Genomic DNA, 13,684 nt, shown 5'->3' with positions numbered 1-13,684 from the left:
CCAGGGGTCTCTTCTAAGAGTTTCACAAGTGTTCATCTTTAATCTGAAGACTTCACAATGGAGAACAATTTCAAAGCCAGGCAAGAGCCATCTGACTAGAAAAGAGCCAGCCTGGAAAGTGGGAGAAGATGAGGACACCGTTCTCCTACGGATTCCATTTCTACAGAGACCCATCCAGTGAGAGACACCCAGCCAATCTGCAGGATATTAAAAGCTGTAGACACAGTCACCCTTCGCTGTGACTCAGAGAACTGAGTCAGTGTATTATTCATGGGGCAGCTTCTAATTTTTATGGTTTTAAAGCCCACAAACGCAGCCTATGTCAAGAGCAGCTGTTCTAGGCTGCCATTGAGAAGCCTGTCTGAAATCGTACGTGTGTCTTATTTTAACAGTTCCCAAAATGTTTCAGCAACACGGAATTCAGCTCATGAGCTTGCTGAGAACTGGTCCCACACAGTCCTCGTCATTATCCCTGGAACCTGCAGGAATCCAGCAGCCCAGGCAATACCTCCCGGATGAGTCGGGCGTGTGGAACAGAGGCGTAGAGTTCCTTCGCCCCCGGAGCGCAGCGTCTCCCTGGGGGCAAGTTGACTTTCTCAGCTCTGCTGACCCCTGGAGAAGGAAATAACGATCTCTCCCAGTGACTGAAACAGAACCAGCCGTAGAAGCAAAGTGAATTCAACCACTGAAGGGTCAGCTGGCCAGTGACAAGCGTTGTCCTCTCACTGTGGGAGGAGGAAGAGCACAGAAGTCCAGGGTCTACATCCAAGTCACGGATGAATGAATGAATGAAGTCATAGTTCTCTGAAGATGCTGACTGACATGGTGAAAGAGGCATCTTAACAACACCAGCTGCCGTTACTGAACATTATTATGTGCCAGCCACGCTTTTAAGAACTTTACCTGTATTATCTCATTTTGCCCTCCCAAGCCTCTGGGGTATAGACCGTTATTATCCCCATTGTACAGAGAAATAGATAACTCAGCTCACTTGACTTGAAATCACAAGAGGCACAGGTTATTAAGATGTGAACTGAGGCATTCTTCCTCCGAGCTCTTGAACTCAGTGCCCTACAGCCAGATTCACAAAACATTTAGGACACGTACAGAGAAAGCACTGCATATTCACTCATGGCCCCTTGGGCAGGGATTATAAATGGCTTGCGTTCTAGTGGGACTGGCCAATGGCTACAGCCAGGACTGTGGCTCAGCAGGAGGAGCATGAGAGCTGTCAGCCCAGGACACAGACAGGAGGACAAAGGAGGGGAAGCTAAAACTTCCTGGAGAAGGTGCGGCGCCACGGGATTTTGAAACATAATGTAAATTAGAACTGGAGATGCATGTGGCAGATTGCTTGCAAAACTGTCCACAATCTTTCACTGCTCCCTGTATCCTCGCCCCTTGCAGCTGACTTTGCAGCTCTTCTCATGAAAAGCTTGAATCTGATTCTCTGTGTCTTGAGTCTGTGGCCAAAAGTGTGCAGTGGAAGTGTTGTGCCAGTTCCAAGCTGAGGCTTCACATGGTTTTTCTCTCTTAAACTTTGCCACTGACATGTGACAAGCCTGGCTGGCCCCCAGATGATGACATGCCACATGGTACAGTCACCCACATCACCCCAGGTAAAAGCCCATCAACCGTCAGACATAAGAATGGACCCACAGTAGACCAGCCGTCTCCCAGGCAAACCACCGACACCTCACTTGAACCCAGAGTGAGTTCAGCCGAGGTCAGCCAAGCGTGGCCCAAATTAACCGAACTGCGCAGCTGACCTCTAGTCCCTGAGCAGAAGTCAAGGTTTATGGTTATATGCCCCTGAGGTTCTGTGGTTGTTTGTTATACCGCTGTATTATCATAATAGAGGTAGGCAGGACCTCTCCATAGAACAAAAACCAGTGTGATACAAACCACATGGCGGTCTCACTACACGTTGCTCATTTTAGTAGAGAAAAAAGGATGCTTCTGTTGGCCCGCACAGCCTTTCTCAGACTTGACACTATCGGCATTTGGGGCCTGATCATTCTCAAGGGGGACTATTCTGTGCACCCTATGATGTTTAGCAGCATCCATGGCCTCTACCCACTAGATGCCAGCAGCACCCCCAGTTTTGACAATGAAAATGTTTCCACACTGTCAAATGTCCTCTAGGGGGCAAAATAACTCCCAGTGGAGACACCCTGGTCCAGAAACCAAAGCAAAGTTCAACTATCGAATGTAACACAGTCTTCCTAACCTGGTCATATTTTCTATAAAACAGTTCCAGTAGTAGAACCAAGTTCAGGCCCCGTGTGGACACAGTGCCTTCGGTGAGAATGTGTGGTATTGGACCGGTCAGAGCCAGGTGGGGCTCAACAGAGAGCCTCTGTGAGCTGTTTCAGCTCGTGTAAAAGCCTGCTCTGGGGAGGGCAGGTGTTGCTTCAGCATACCATGTGCTGTCCATACAGGGAAGTTCAAAGAAAGCAGAAACTAAAATGCAGAGAGGCAGGAATCACAAGTCAGCGCATAGATCAGACCACTGGCGTCCAAAGATTTCTTCCAGTTTCCCTGTGACTTAAACTCCTGCTCCTGGTGCATTGTTTTTCACATCTAGGTTGTTGCGCAAAAGAACAGTTCCTGATCCCATTCCCATGCATATCTGTATATTTACATGACAGTCCTTATCAGACAGTTTCTTAATTCGGGGCTAAGAAAGATGGTTAGCATTTCTCCTGTTCCAAAGCTAAAGTTTAAATGAACATCTCCAAAATCATAATTGTGATTTCCAGAAGCTAATTCCGCCTCATGAGAGAACCCCACAGCCAGGTCTCGGAAAAACTTGTGCACCCCAGCTTAATCAGCCCATTCACTTGTTCCTGACGACAGAAAACAGTGTAAGAAGAAGGCTGTGAGGACCAACGGAGGCATCCTGTTTTCTCTACTCTAACTCACCGATTACCCACACATTTCATTGATAAGCATATTTGAGACTTGTATCCTTTGGGGCCTCAAATCAATTGCTTACCTTTCCCACAACTCCATTTTCCTCTAGTTAAAAAAATAACAATAACCTTTTACTTTTCCTGCTTCACGGGAAAAACTGATAGATTCAACATAAATGATAATGTGTTCCGCAAATCCATGAAAAATAAAGAGAACATCCATTAAGAAAAAGAAGGGCAAATGCAAATTGAAGCTATCTTGAACTCTAAAGTTTAGCATCCCCCAGGCAACTCTGTCTTCCTGATTTATTTCGTTTCCCAGGGGAACTGTGCCCAGCCGTGCATTTTAGGAGTGCTTCAGATAAACAGGCGAAGTCATAGATTCTTGGTGTCTCGGTGTTGGACGCTGCCAGACTTTATGAAAGTGAGCTATTAATTCACTCTGTGATTCAATTGTTATTTTTCCTGCAGGGCTTTGTGGTGATGGTTCAGCTTTGTGAACACAGGAGTGTACTGGGGCAGAGAGGAGAGAAGAGGGTTTGAGAGTTGAGGTTCCCTCTATGGCTGTTTTGGGGAATTCGCACCAAGTCTACGTGTTAGCCAGGACCAATTAACCACAGGTTTCAACAAGTATGACTCCTTTGGTGGGACAAGCAATGCAAAGAATGTCTCCACTGGCCAATGGTGAAGAATGCTGCAGAATGCACCGTCAGAGGCAGCCGTGCATTACCTGCAAGGCTAGGTGACAACCCCAACATGCCCTGAGCCCAGCAGTCCGTCTAGGGGCAGCAGGTGATGCTCAAGGGCACTTGACACCCAGACGAGTCCACACCCACAGGGGCTGCAGACGCTAAACTGGAAAGAAAGAGGGAAGGCTTGCCCTTGCCCCTATCGTGCCCACAGTCCAATCACCCTCTCCTTGTCTCTGCAAACCTACAAATACACTGAGAGGGAAATGACAGTCTGCATGTGTACAGTGCCTTGCCAAACTCAGCACTTTTTCATAAATTATCTTGTTTGAACCTCTAACATACGTAGGAGAGAGATCATAATCCAGATTTTTTAAATGAGGAAACTGAGGTCACTGAAGACCTGGCTTGTGGTCACAGGGTAAATGCACAGAGGAATCAGGGTTGGAACACAGTTTTACTGACTCCAAACCGTGAGCTCTTCCATCCATGTTTGCTTCTCCAAGCAGACCTAGAACATTCGAAACCATGGCCTCCAGGTGATGTTTCAGAGAGGCCGCAGCCATTCACATCACCTTCACCTCCCCTCCCCTGACTCTTGTTCAACCCACGCGGCCCTAAGGAAGCTGGTGTCCACTGCTAAGGTGACCTGTTCAGAAACCTAATGCAAACAGGTGAGGCCACAGCGTTTCTTTCCCATGACGTGGAAGTCCTAGTGATCTCATCTGTTTCTCTGAGTGTCACTGACCACCCGGTAATACTACTGATAACAATGAACAAATGCTGACTGATTTAATGTGGCAAATGACACGAGTAACAGTTCACCAGCCCTAACTGGTTAAAATGCACCACGAGGTAGGTTTGCTATGCATGGTTAGGGGTTGAACTCTGTGGGGTTGCCCAGCCTGGGCATGAACAGAGCCCAAGTCCAGCCTGTGACACCCTTCAGCCAGCCTTGCCCCCTGGCACAGGGCTGTGTTCACTGTCTATAATGTTGCATATCAGTTGACCCCTTGCTTCTAAAAGGTAGCATCCACCCACAAGGTGGCCTTTTCCTAATTCACACCTATGTGCCCAGTGGGCTACAGCAGTGTGGTGCTACACCTATATCACATTTACCACAACCCTGCTGGGTAGATAACATTATCATCATTTTACAGGTGAGGCAAGCAAAGCTTAGAGGTTAAATGATTCGACTGAAGCCTCACGGCTGGTAAATAAAAAAGCCACACTACAAATCCCAGGAGCATAACCATGTTCTCAGGGTCCTTCCCAAGGATGGTCCGTCTAGCTCTCCCCCAGTGGCATGTTGACGATTCCCACACCCATCAGGTGCCATTGTGAGTGAGCTTCTGAAATTTCATTCAGGGAAGCAACCTCAAGATAATCATCAGAAAAACTACTTAAATGCTTCCTGCTTACAGATCTGAGCCAAGATCCTCAGCACAATTTTCGTAGGTGATGGCAAGTCACACTTTATCGTTCCTATTTCCCAAAAGAACTAGAGAAACAAAATTAGTGCCACTTTTTCAGTGCAGCAATGAGTTTTGGCTACCCTTCCTCCCATCTCCATAATTAAATATCCTTCCTTCTCAGCTGCCGTCACAGTAACAGCTTGGGTCACGTGGCTGTTATTGTACGATCTGCTTATGGAGCTGTTTGCAACCCTCACTCCAAGGCATCGTGACAGCTCATTTAGAATCCATGAAACATTTATTAACGGAGAGATAACCATGAGGCACAATCTCCTGATTGGAATTCTCTGGTTCCCTGGCAAGGGCGAGAGCAGGGGGCGCGGAATACCTCACAGGGACAGGCTGGGAGGCCCCGTTGTGTTGGGGAAGGAGTCCACTCTTGGAATTCCGAGCTAAGAAGCGTCAAGCCCTCCTTTCCAGCCGTGAGTTGTAAGCAAGTCAAGAAACCTCGCCGAGTCTCCATTCTTTCAAGAGGTTGTTGTGAGGCTTGAAGATAATGACAGTAAGAGGCCCGACCCCTGGGAAGGACTTAATAACTAGCAGCCGTTATAAATGAGAAGGTTGTAAAGGTGGGAAGTGGAGTGAAACAAAAAGAAAATTAAGACTTAAGGCTGCCGCTGAGGAGATAGGATTATTTAACTTAGCAGCTGTTTTGAAGCAGAAGTACTTTGAAACACAGACAGTGTGAGCAGTGGGAGAAAAGAAACAGGAAGGAAAAGATAGAGAGCTGTAGGGAATGCATGAGGGTGTTTTGTTTTTTTGTTTTTTGTTACCAAAATTGTAACTAGGGGAATGTCTTGCGATATCTTCTCTGTTGATCTTCCGTTCAGTGTATGATCTCATTTTTATGGTATAGGTGGTCCTGCTAGAAGCCAGGCAAACAGTAACCGGTATGGTGCCCGTTTTCTACCAAGACCTTGTTAAATAATTACTGAATGAATGAAAAGTAACTCTTTAACGGACCTAATGTCCCCATAAGAACACTTGGGCTCTATGAAAAAAGGGAGAAACTAATGCTTAATTTCTTCCTTCTGTGTCCTAGTTTCTGACATCTAAATGCGTTAAAGATTCGTCTTGGCAAAAGCATTTGGAAAAAAAAAAAAAAAAAGCAGAAATGTCCAGATGGATCTGACATGGGTGACAATCCCCAGAAGTGAAAAAGCTCAAAGATTGATGTATAGACCTCCTCCCTCCAGTCTCTGCCAGTGGAGTCTCATCCAACACTTTTCCATTAGATTTGTTTACAGCCAGAAAAATGAAACTGGCCCCAGGCTTATTGCAGCTCCCCTTGGCCAGCGCCGGTGGTGGCGGAGGCCGGGGCGCCCGCGGGGGGCAGGGCTCACCCCGAGCTGTGCTCTCCCGCCTTCCCTCCCTCCCTCCTTCCGTCCTTCCTTTTCTTTTTCCTTCTCTCCAACACCTTCCTCTTTTTTCTCTCTTTCCTTCTTCCTTCTTTGTCCTTTTCTTTCTCATCTTTCTTTGCCTGTGCTCTGGGATTGTCATTTGGCATCAGTGTTACTCAATAACGTGCTGCTTTTTGCTGAAGTTGCCTTGTCACCCTGGGTCCCCGAAGACCCCGCCTGTAGGTGCACATTCAAGATCCTTACATGACTTGTCCATTTAAACTCCACAGTGTGAGGGCCAGAAACATTTACATGCATTTCCCTCCTCTGGAAAATCTGCCCGAAGTCATCCTGTCCTATTTCACCTTGACCAAGATGACGCCAACTTCTCTCGTCCAAGACTTTTATTATAGACTGATGTCACCAAGGGCATTGGCCTGATTATCCCACATACAAAATAACTGCATTTTTCTCTGCTATCCTATAGCTCTGACATGTTGGTAGCAGATTGTAGCTACCAGGCATTGAGAACTTGCTATAGGCCCAGGGCTGCTCCAGGGTTGCTCACACAAATGATCTTTACTCCTCACCATCCCATTTTACAGATGAAGTAAATCATTTTACAGAGATCCCGCCCAAGGTCACACAGCTGATCGATGGTGGAGCTGGGAATTGAAAGCAGTTGTGTCAGACTCTGGATCGCTTTCTATTACATCGGGCTATCACAGAAGAGGTAAGGCCTTGGGCATGTGTATTCACAGTCATTCATTCAAAAGCATTTATGTGTGTAGAGCAGGCACCAGGCATGACACTGAGAGTCTGGTATGGGGGGGTGGACAAGTAATCCAGGGCTTAGGCAGAACCAAAGCAGCAGGTAAGCATTCGTTTTCCAACAACATCTACGTATCTCATCTGTGAGATTCTAAACTTTTTGAATGTGTGTGTGTGTGTGTGTGTGTCCCACAATTCACTTTTTGCTATGTGAGTAAGGTTTCTGCTTTAAAGAAGCAGACTGAAGTGTATATAGACTCTCCTAGTGCTTTCTGGTATTATCTTCATTGACACTATCTAATTCTTACCTTCTTTTTAAAAGTATGGAAGCTTAGCTTTGGAGAGAGAAAGCCATCTGCCAGGAGTCACCCACCAAAATAGTGGCAGGGCCAGGATGAAAAGACAGGGCTATTTTCCTCTTGCCCGCATGGAGCTAAAGACCCGGGTCCCTTGGCTGCCATCACGCTCGAGCATTTTCCGTGCATTCCCTCCCTGACTTAGTTGTCAACATTTAATTCTGGGTGGTTTCCAGGCTGCAGTCTTCAACCCCAGGTCAGCAGAAGCCTGTGAGTTGCAGTGAGAAATTTCAAATCTGACACTTGCCAGTCCCATCCAGCTCCGGGTGGGAAATGTCCCTGCCCTCATCCATGTTTAATGTCACAGTCAGTCTAGCGGAACAGATCACCTCCAGGTAAAGTCATTCAGAACGAGGGTTTGTCATTTTAGTGCCATTCAACTGAGACAGATACGAGGCCACACTCACTCACTGGCCCTGGACATCCCAGGGTGTGGGGCTTGGGACAAAGGACAAGGGCCGGTTTCCCTGCACCTCTTCCCGCCCCACCCCAGGGTAGTCAGACAAATCCCCCCATGATGACAAGCCCCTGTCAGAGTTTCCTGGGCTCAGCCCTCAAGAACACCAGACTTGCGGTTCTACTCCTGACTCTCCTGCTAACTAGCTGTGTAACTATGAACCACTCGACATGTCATCACCCCACTTTCTTTAACTATAGATGGGAGCAATAGCATTATATCGCAGCTTGACTTTTGAGTACCGAGTGAGACAATCATGAAAGTGCTTTGAAAATAACTCACTACAGAAGCATCAAGTGCCAAATTTTTAGGTTATATTAGACAAATGCCTGATTTCCTTCAGGATACAAAATACTGAGTAGGTGGTGGGGTGTTTAGTATCTAGACATAGAGAAAATAGCTTTCTTGGCAGATAGCTGTTTAGGCATCATCGCACGCGGGAAGCTTGTCATTCTTAGAGTGACCTGCCTCTCTTCATCTTCACAGAGGACAGAATGGGAGGAAGCTGTTGTCAGCAATAAACACCACACATTCCTTCCTTTCTTCCTTCAAAGAACATTTATTAAGCACTGAGGTGTAACAAGCATTGCGCTGAGTTAAGGGCTAGGAACACAGAGATTTATGTGAACTTACATCTCTAAACACTGAGAAAAAAGTCTGGAAGGAAACCCATCAGAACAGTCCTTCCTCACGCCCTTCCTTCCTTCATAAAATTAACTTCACAAAACTCGAAGCCCTGAGTCAAGGGAACTCGACGTGGGTACCTCTGGCTCAGTGGCGTCTGCTGTGCAGCCTCAGGCAGCCCGCCTCGCGAGGCCGAGACAAACACCAAACACGACGTGGACCAGCTGAAGCAGCGTAGCTCTGTCTTCCTGTCAACCCTTTTTACCTTTGAGGAAACTTTTCCACTAGATTGAAGAATTCCCTTCCTTTCTCCTTTGTCTGAACTGGTCACACGTCCATTCTAAATAAATCACTGGTAAAAGAAACAGTATCACTGGTTTAGACCAGTAGTTCTCAGAGTATGCTCCAGGGAACCCTGTGGGTTCCTCTCAGAGGGATCTGTGAGGTCAAACCTGTGTTCATAATACTACTAAAATGTTTTTCCCTTTTTCATTCTCATTCTCTCACAAGCGTACGAAGAGTACAAAAAGCTTATAGATATAATGCTACCACTTTATTATTATTTTTTTTAGATTTTGTGCCTCTCTGTTTTACCCACTCACCCCGACGACCTCTCCTCCATGGTAACCACCAGTCACTTCCCAGGGTCTATGAGTTTATTGCTGTTTTGTTTGTAGATTCCACAAATAGGTGAAATCACTGGTTGGATGCTGCTTCTCAGTCCGGGAATTTCAATTAACATGATACCCTCTAGGTCCAGCCATGTTTTGGTAAATGTCAGGACTCCTTTCTTTTCTATGGCTGAATAATCTTCTTTATCTAGTCATCTATTGGGGGACACTTGGGTTGCTTCCATATCTCAGCTGTTGTAAATAATGCAGCAATAAACATAGAGGTGCGTGCAGCTTTTTACATCAGAGATTTTGTTTTCTTCATGTAAATTCCTACTCCATACTGCTCTCCATAGTGTCTGCACCAATGTACATTCCCACCAATGCTGTAGAATTTGCCACTTTTTGAGTTTTGGTGTATCACCACATCAGAACATCAACAATTCTTTTTAAAAGTCATTGAAGTGCTCCTCACTTTTCTAACCTACCTGCAAGACCATATTTTTCCTTCCTATTTCCTTAACCAAAGTAACATTTCATAACAGATTGAATGTGGAAGCAGATACAAAAGTCCAGCTGTCTATTAAGCCAGACAATAAAAATATTTGCAAATATTGCCACTTTTCTCACCAAATACTGTTTTGGAAGATACTTTTTCTACACAAAATGTATTACATACATTAGCTTGTAATAGATTTATTATTGTTATTTTGAAATGAATTAATAGATATTTTTTAAATTTGTATTAACATTGAGTACAGTAAATGTTAGTAGATGTAACCTACTTAAACTGAAGCTCTTTGGGGTTTTCAATAATCTTTAAGAGTATAAAGGGGTCCTGAGGCAAAAAAATTTGAGAATGCCTACTTAATCAACACTAGGTATGTCCCTGCAGCACATATTGGGTGAGCAGACCCCTGCACTTTGCCAGGAAGGAAGATGTAGGAAAATAGCTGTTGGGGAAATATCCAGAAATACTGATTGCAGTTTTTTCTGAATTCCGAGGTTATTGATCATTGTTATTTTCTTTGTTTTTCTTTTTAAATTTTCTGAACTTTCCAATGAGAATATACTGCTTTTATGAGTAGAAGAATAATCAATAAGACAATTTTTACCTCAAAATATGTAAGTAAAAACAAGGATGGACAAGATCCCTGTTATTCCCACTCCTCCAACACCAAATGCACTGGTGTATATTTTCCCTACATGTATGTGTAACAGTAACAATATTATACCCAGCAGTAATGGTAGTATAACTCCATGTGGGTTCCTGGACCTGATTCCAATGTGTGTAACTATGTGGGAGGGGGTCTTTCCACACATACTTACACCAAGCAATTCTTGAACACCAGCAGGCTGTCTGAGAACTCAACTCAATTCTGATGCTATCTGCCCAGAGACAGCGCCAGATTCCCAGGTTAAGGGCTCTGTCCTACAAGACTGCCCTCCACCCCTCACTCCAGAGGCCAGTCACAAGCCCCAGACAGTTCCCTGTGCTTCTGACTTACTGGCTACAGATTGGAGGTTCCCACAACCTTTTCCCTGGGTTCAATTAGTTTGCTAGAGCAGCTCACAGAACTCAGGAAAACACTTATGTTTACCAGTTTAATAAAGGATCCCATAAAAGATAAAAGTTAACAGCCAGATGAAGAGATTCCTAGGGCAAGTTCCCAAATAAAGGAGCTTCTATCCTCACAGAGTTGGGGCCTGGCTCGGTGGCACATGGAGGCCTTCTGGTTTGCTAAGCATGGAAGCTCTCCCAGACTGAGAAGCAGCATCCAACCGAGTGGAGCAGAAAGAGAGAGTGAGCTCTTCTCAGGGGTTTTGTGAGGGCTTCATTGCATAGTCATGATTAACTAAATTACTGGCCATTGGCTGATTCAGCCTCCAGCCCTACCCTTGGGTGGGGGTCCAAAAGTCTCTCATGTACAAGACAAAACACCCATTTCACTTTTAAGACTCTGCAGTGTTTTCTGGAACTGTGGATCAAGACCAAATGTACCTGGGAAATATACACTTGGTCATATGAACGACCATATATGTATCTCTTATGACTCATTATATCACAATCCTTCATTACAGAAGCAGAGAAGTAAAAACGGAGGATAGGCCACCGTGAAGTTGTGATGTCATCTTTCAAAAAGCTTGGATGTGAAGAAAAGGGGCAGGAGTGGTGAGGATGGGGCCCAGGAAGGGTGGAATTCTTTTAAATAATAGAAACACAATCATAAGCATATGCTGAGGGTAGGATCCAGTGGAGAAGGGATGGTAGAAGGGAAAAGAGAGACAGAGACAACAGTAAAGCGAAGTCCTGTGAGAAGGGGCTTCCCAGGAGCAGCGGGGTGAGGGGCGGGTGAGCTTAGGAGGAGAAAAGGAGCCCTCCTCCAGAGGTGGGGGAGGGAAGAGCTGATGAGTTCTGGGAGGAAGTCTTCAAGTCCAGAGATGGAGAGAGAGAGAAAGCGCAGGTATTCTGATCATGTGTCTTTTTAAAGATACTGGAACCAGAAACAGAATGGCTGGAAGCACAAAGGATATAATCCTATAACCTGGGTGCACGCAGCCTGGCAAGAGATTGCCAGATAAAAATTTAAAAGGCACAAAGCCCCACTTATTTGTCATTCAGAAAATTGAGATAATGCCCTGCTATGCCATGCTGCTTGTGTAGACAGATCATTTCAATCTTTTCCAACCTCGACTTTCAAGTTACATAGGATATTGAGCTATTTAAACAATATTAACTCAAAAAGGAAGAAAAAAGTAATAGTCAATGCTGAGTTCTTCCAATAGATCTGAAGCAATGTAAAGTTCCATCATTTATTTTAAGGAAATATAAATATGATTGATAATTTAATACAGATTCAGCAAACTAAGTCTCAGGACAAATTGTGCCAGACACCTAATTTTGTTGAGCCCAAGAGTTAAAAACAGTTTTTCTATTTTTAAATGGCATGAGCAAAAAATCAAATGAAGAATGTTTCATGACATGTGAAAGTTACATGAAATTCAAATTTCAGAGTCCATAAATAAAGTTTCATTAGAAGACACACACAAAAGTTCAATTGGAACATGCAGCAAGAAAGCTAACTATAGCTCATAGAATTTTTATTAATAGATATCAGTACATAGGTGGGCTTCCAAGAGAGAGCGCTTTTCACATTTTGAAGATGATAAGGGTTGTAGTTTGGTAGGAAATTGGAAGGGGAAGCGAAGAGAAAAGCGTCTGCTGCACAAGTCCTGTGAGCTGGGATGCTGGACGCCACGGAGCAGACCTGAGGGGGACGGGGAATGGGGGGTGGGGTGAGGCCAGCCAGTCACAGAGGCGAGTCCCTGACTGTCTCCATTTCAGGCCACAGGCGTGCACCCTGGCGCCTTCAGCTGAGGTGGTACATCCTCCGTTTACCCCATTTTTGGGGTGCGTGTGGAGTGATGGAAGTTGTAAGACCCTGCAGAGGGAATACAAGTGAAATAGGGTCCTGAACTCTGCCTGAAGGATACTGTGATCTACCCGCAAGATTCATCCCCTGCAAGAAAATTAGAGAAAACTCACAGCCTACATTGTTTGGAGTAGATTGTACAGACAGTCCCCAAGTTAATGCTTATTTGACTTAAAATTTTTCAACCTTATGATGGTGTGAAAATAATACACATTCAGTAAAAACTGTACTTCAAGATTTTGAATTTGGTTCTTTTCCCAGGCTAGTGACATGCAGGGCAGTGAGCCAGCCCCAACATCACCAGGGCAAACAAGCCCTACACTGAAGTCCATTCTGCTTTTCACTTCTGATTTCACAGTATTCAATCCATTACATGAGATTCTCAGCACTTTTGATTATAAAATAGGCTTTGTGTTAGATGATTTGGCCCAAACGTGGGCTAATGTAAGTGCTGTGAGCACGTTTAAGGTAGGCTAGACCTAGCAATGATGTGCAGTGTCAGGTGTATTAAATGCATTTGCGACTTACCATATTTTCAACTTAGGGTGAGTTTATCAAGAGGTAACTCCATCGTAGTCAAAGAAGATCTGTATATACAATGGGATATAAAGAACGTCTGAACTAAATAAAGGTCTCCCAAATGATATCCCAGAATGAATGAGGGGAATTTGCAAATGGGTATCTTATATTTTTGGCCCTGCTTAACATTGTTCAGACATTACAGCCACCATGAGGCTCACCCCACTTCCCCCAAATATGTTTCCTCTTCTGTCTTTACCTTTCTCTCTCCACCCCTCCCTCCCAGTCTCTGTCCCCTACCTGCCATCTTTCCCACCTTCTTCCTTTCTCCCTCTCTCCTGATTATTTCTCTCCTCCTATTTTCCTGCTTTGTTTTCTTTGCTTGATCATAGCAATGAAGTATAGAATGTTCATATGCAACAGGAGATTACCACTAAATGAAAAACAACACCCACTGCCTCGAGAAGCAATTTTAATAATCTCTAACTACTTC

General features: G+C 44.9%; 1 long non-coding RNA gene across 1 annotated transcript; it reads left to right on the top strand.

Moving 5' to 3' along the window:
* The first annotated feature begins 6,990 nt into the window (after positions 1-6,990).
* On the top strand, positions 6,991-12,755 carry LOC130680313 (uncharacterized). The gene is made up of 3 exons (XR_008993267.1): positions 6,991-7,152; positions 11,321-11,411; positions 12,585-12,755. It is a non-coding gene; the product is annotated as an uncharacterized LOC130680313 (long non-coding RNA).
* The last annotated feature ends 929 nt before the right edge of the window (positions 12,756-13,684 follow it).

This window comes from Manis pentadactyla, chromosome 13 (genome assembly GCF_030020395.1).
Source record: "Manis pentadactyla isolate mManPen7 chromosome 13, mManPen7.hap1, whole genome shotgun sequence".
In the NCBI taxonomy this organism is placed as follows: domain Eukaryota; kingdom Metazoa; phylum Chordata; class Mammalia; order Pholidota; family Manidae; genus Manis; species Manis pentadactyla.
This window is presented reverse-complemented; position numbering and strand designations above follow the sequence as displayed.